Below are 5,449 nucleotides of genomic sequence, written 5' to 3' on the forward strand. Positions count from 1 at the left end.
TCTCGAAGTGCATTTCAGTCAGGACCTGCACCTTCGGGTTCCCACTGTTCCACCCTGTCTCACCTCATTCTTTCCTAGCTCAGACACTCTTGCCTAGCTTAAGACTTTCTTGCCTCTTTCTCAGGCATTACCAAGTTCTTGTTTTCTAAATAAGGCTCTCCTAAACCTTACTCACCTGCAGTTCACTGCACTGGGTGTCACCCAAATAGCCCATCAGAGCTCTTTATAATTTCTGAAAGAGAGAGAAGAAAGATTTTGAATACATAGTAGAAAACACTCTTGCTGATGTATCAGTTCTGAAGCTTTTGTATCCAGTATTCACAGCATATGGTCTTTTGCTCCATAGTATTGCAAAAAAAAAATATCACATAACCAGCCAGGACCCAGAGTCCAGAGATAGGAGTCAAGAGATAAAAGTTTGGTTTAATGTTTCTACTTCTTAGCTGTGTGACCTTAAGCAAGTCACCTGACTTCTTCAGGCCTAATTTCCTTGTCTAGAAAATAGATTAGACAGAAGCAGCGGAGCACATTACAATGGAAAGGGCACCGAACGCCAGCACCTCTACGTGACTAGTCTGTTAGTTAGTTCACATTTAGTCTAAATTTCCTCCTTTGCAAAACGTAAATAACAGTAACTATTTTAGAGTTATGAGGATTAAAGGAGAGATAATGAATTATAGAAAGCTTATAATAAAGATACTGTACAGCATATTGTACAATTTCACAGATGGCAACTATCACCATTACCCCCAGCCCTGAAGTTATATGACTTCGATTCACAAATATTTATTTCCTTAAAATATCAACAAATCAAAACTGTACTAATCTGACAATGGAATTAACTGTTTGAGTGTTTCACTAACAATTCAACAATTCAATTAGTTATCTTAAACTTATGGTAGCTTAAGATTATCAATATTACATAACATCACAGGAAATAAGAGTAGAATAATCCCTGCACAACATCTAAACTGCTTCAGTAGCCCTGCCTTCCTGGACTTCTCCCTCTGCTTTTGCTAAGAGCACTATAGCTCGGCAAGGAACAGGTCTTCCAAAAGCCAAGTGACACCAACTGTCTCCTATGGTCAGCTCAGGGGAACGTGACGAAAAGATGGAGGAAGGAAAACAGAGGGTTGGTTTGTTTTTTTAATTTTTACTTTATACACTTATATACACTTACTTTACATAGTACTGCTCAAATCTGTTTACCATAGCATGCATCGGTTTTGTATAAAAATAAATGAATAAAAATAAAGTTTTAAATGATATTAAACATGTTGCCTACTGACGGGAAGCTCGCCTTACAGGAATATTTTCACAAGAACTTCTAAAGAAGAAAAGCAAAAAGGCAAATTCAGATGTGCAGCAAACACCTTAAATATGACACAGGAGTAACAAAAATCACAAATATTCACTTCAGAATGGTGCAATCAAAAAAGATGCTATGCATTCTTTGAAGACCCTAACGAATCAGTTTTTTGTTTTTTTGTTTGTTTTTATTCAAAAGCAAGATGAACATACAAACTCTGGTTTCACCAGGCAACTTTCTGCTCTTGGAGAAAATGACCCAGTACAATTTACGTGAGTAAACAAGGTGGTATGACTGTTTGGTAGTATGTTGGAAAACTTTCAATTATTTTTAGACAACTGATGGCTTTAAAAAAAATTATATATAGAAATCAAAAGTCTTCATGTTACATCCATCTTCGATATTATTTTTTAAAGGAATATTAACTTTATTAAATTCAGGACTACTCAAAAATATTATCCCAGCCACTCTTGAAGTGATAGACCACTATGTTTTATGCCGCTTCTAGCCAATGCTACAGAAATAATCCTGACTACATCCATCAACTGAAATGAACTGTAAGCTAGTATGGCCACACTCTCCACACACATCATAGTTCTCTACTAGAAAACATTTCAAAATATTCCTTAGAAATCAAATTACATTTCCATGTATACTTATCTAAGTTTATGAAAATAAACAACCAGAACAATTTGCTTATAATTGTTAAGTAGCTTCTCAAGTTGATAAACTTGGCCCAAAATCTATGCATTTTTATGCACTGAAACAACAGGCAAAGGGCCTTATTTCTTGAGCCAGGCCTGTATCTGAATCTTAAACGAAGTCTGACAATTATAAACCAATTTGCATTTAATATTAATACCAAGCCTACTTCTTAAACAGAGAACAAAAGCACATGTATAAGATCTGGTCTACTTATTTGTAGGTCCCTCTGCAATATTCTTAGCCTTTCATGAACATGCTGCATATTTTTAAACTGCAAAAGGCCTTGTGCAAGTAGGAATAATTTCTCCTGTTGTTTGGCATCACTCCCCTCCCCAGTAAAACACTGGACATTCCATAAATGTATACAGACTTTAAAACAATGTAGATTAAATATCTATGGTATCAAAAAACGAAATTTTTTGCTAACAATTGCAAAAGTCAAGTTAACCAGCTGATTGAGAGGTACTTACTGGCTCTCAAAAACTACAGCCTTACCTAAAAATAGTGTCCTAGCTTCCCAGCCAAAAGGACAGACTAAAAAAGCTATGTCTTTATTCAGCTCAAAGACACAGACTTCTACTCCACCACAACCTTCCATACTATGGTATTTCCCATTTTAGAAGACCTCGTGTAACAACTTGTTTGGTGGCCAACCACTAACTTCACTTTGAAGTGAATACTAACACTTTCACATGGTCAACATGTGTGAAAATTGTGGAAAATGTCTTGACACAATTCAGGCCAAACAACACTAGCCACACAAGACTACCTGTTTCTAAATATTCCATTTTAGACTACAAACATCTCCATAGGTCAAAAAGCAGACCACTGTTCCTTTCCACAAAGGAATCTGTAAATTAAAAACAACAACAAAACAAAACAAGATAAAAGGTTCAGATTGGGAAGTCTAAGGCATGAATATGCCTCCGTCTATAAGCTGAAAATAAATTTTAAAATTCATATTTGCCCTGCCAAGAATAAAAATAAATATAATACACACAAGCACTGCTGAGTTTAAAACACAAGCAAATGTGGTGTGTGCACTTACAAAAGGATCTTGGTTTATGTCCACCTTCCTCTCCCAAGTTTTTTTAAAAGGCAAAATGTCAATTGTATGCCTCAATCTGAAAAAAAAAATAAAGTACATCTTAAACAGATGTTGTGATAGATATGAAAAGTCATGAGATTTCAAAATCCAAATGCTACCCAGATGTGTTTAAAAAAAAAAAAACCTGCAGTAACTAATCAATCTACCATAACTTAATTTTCTCAATAAATCATAGTAAAATATTTTTAAAGTAAAAAAAATTGCTTGTGAAAAATGTAAAATTAGCAAACTTCTCCCCAGTATCTAATACCAATTGTTCATTAACATTATATATCAATTATGTCCTTTAAATCCAAAGCATTGTAAGTCAGATTAAATAAAGCAACGTTTTGAATTCACACACTACGTGTGAACAGAAAATAATGACAAACCAGTATTATCTAAAAAGCTGAACAAAACTCAACACTATTGTTTTTATTTCAAAATAACTATGAGACAAGTACTATTCCATTTTTCAAAAAAATAAAAGCAGTTGTGACAGATTTGCCTAAAATAATTCTTTACAATGGAAAGATTGTACTTTATAAAATTCTCACACACTGTGGACACACGATACTCACATACACAATCACTAACACTCGATGTAGAATAAGTGATAGACACCAAAACACAGATAAAATTAAGACATCCAATTAAAGTTACACAAGGAAATTTAAATAGGCAACCTATAATTACCCTGGTGAAGATACTGATCAAGGATAGCTGCAAATAATATTTGGCTCTGGATAAGCTCCACTATGGCTGAGTATGTTGCAGTCACTGAAAAGTTTGGTACATCTGACACATTTCCCTTTCTAAATCTAGCTCTGCTTATACAACCACTAGATTGAATAAGTTATTTGGAAAATAAAGACGCCCCCAGCAAATTACTTAGTTGCGGCTTTACCCTTATGAGTTGATTAAAATAAATAAGAAAAAAATGTAAATCATTTCAACTGCAGTCTCACCTTACACATCTCACCAGCACTGTAGTTCTTTAGTGATCAATTACTTCATCCAATTCCTGAGGCAAATAGAAAAGTAAAGTCTATACAACACCAGTAATATAGTCATGAGCAGTAGCAAACATTTTAACAGCCTGAAATGAAAAGGCATGTAAATTTTAAATGGAAAAAGTTACCAAAATGGTATAGCATGCAGCTTTGTAAATGAGTCTGTCTGTTTTACTTTAAAATAAAAACATTTCCTTTCTGTGTGATAAAAGATTATAAAATGCTTTGAAAATCTACAACATAAAACGGTCATCTTCCCCCCGCCCCCCAGGAATCGTCTCTGGAGTTATACACATTATATTGACGATTTGCTTGAAGAGTGTAAGTTATGAGGAAGGAATAACAATTTGGGGTTTCAAACAAAACCTGAGGACCCCTTTCCAAAAAGAATCCTAGACGCTGGCTTCCAGCCCTTGTCTGAAGACCCCTCAAGCAAAGAGTAGAGTGTAGAAGGCTCAAATAATTTGGGGGGGAGAGGAACCAAAGTCCTTAGATAAAGCTGCAGTCCCTCGGCCCTAGAAAAGGAGAGTCTTAAATGAATCGCCAGGAAAGGATAGCCTGTTTTTATTCTTGTTCATGTGTTTGTGGCCCAAAGAGAATCTTCGAGGAGGGGGCGGAGAAAGGAGGGAAGAAAGTGAAGCTCAGGCAACAGCCCTCGGTGGGGGAGGGAGGGGGCGCATCCCTGACCCACTTTTCCCGACGCCCACCCTCCGGCCCGCGCCCCACCCGGGTGGAAGTCCGAGCCCTGAGGGGGCAATCGAGCGGGGCGTGGGAGGCCCGCACGCTCCCCGCCCGCAGCCGCGACCCAGACGAGGGGAGCGTGCACGAAGGCTCGACTCCCCCTCGCGGCGTGCCCGGGGCTGGAGAAACCTCCCGCCCGCTCGCGGCCCGGGTCTGCAAGGCCCCCCTCCACCGCCTGGGCTCAGCGCGCCGCGGCCCCCAGCGGAGGGGCAGGGGACCGAGGAGGGGAAGAAGCTGTAAACAGCCCCAGCGTCCGGGCCTCGCCTCGAAGAGCCCCGCTTCCCAGGCCCCGCCGAGGGCCTCCAGGGCCCCCAGCCCGCCCCGGGGCCGCCCCTCCCGGGGCCCAGGGGGCTGGAGGGGAGTCCGGTCCCCTCTCTGGAGGGCTCCGGCAGCTCTCGGAGCGGTCCCAGCAGCAGAGAAGGGGGAAGTCAGGACTTACCTGTCATTACTTTCTACGCCATCTTGGATCCACTTGTCAACGTCCCCACAAAGCATTATGGGTAAGAAAGAGCCTTTAAAGTGACTGCCCCCCTCGGCCCCCGACTCCCGCCTCCGCCGCCGGCGCCGCCCCTCTGGCCGCACCTCCCGCCCGGG

The 5,449-nt window shown here is 40.1% G+C and overlaps 1 protein-coding gene across 12 annotated transcripts in view; it reads right to left on the reverse strand.

Annotated features, from left to right (window-relative positions):
• The window catches only part of HELZ (helicase with zinc finger), a 134,265-nt gene extending 128,885 nt beyond the window's left edge, over positions 1–5,380 (reverse strand). For 7 of the 12 annotated variants that reach the window (XM_015589744.2, XM_025046982.1, XM_015589735.2 and 4 more), the window contains exons 1-4: positions 5,295–5,380; positions 4,070–4,125; positions 3,063–3,138; positions 176–232 (exon numbers count right to left, since the gene is read on the reverse strand). The gene's annotated coding sequence lies outside the window, so the exon portion shown is untranslated. Of the gene's footprint in view, positions 1–175; positions 233–3,062; positions 3,139–4,069; positions 4,201–5,294 lie in introns of all 12 variants that reach the window. The other 5 variants (XM_025046975.1, XM_025046977.1, XM_025046978.1 and 2 more) reach the window with 3 other exon arrangements.
• Between the last annotated feature and the right edge of the window lie 69 nt (positions 5,381–5,449).

The sequence above is a fragment of the Pteropus alecto genome, unplaced genomic scaffold (assembly GCF_000325575.1).
Source record: "Pteropus alecto unplaced genomic scaffold, ASM32557v1 scaffold134, whole genome shotgun sequence".
NCBI classification, from domain to species: domain Eukaryota; kingdom Metazoa; phylum Chordata; class Mammalia; order Chiroptera; family Pteropodidae; genus Pteropus; species Pteropus alecto.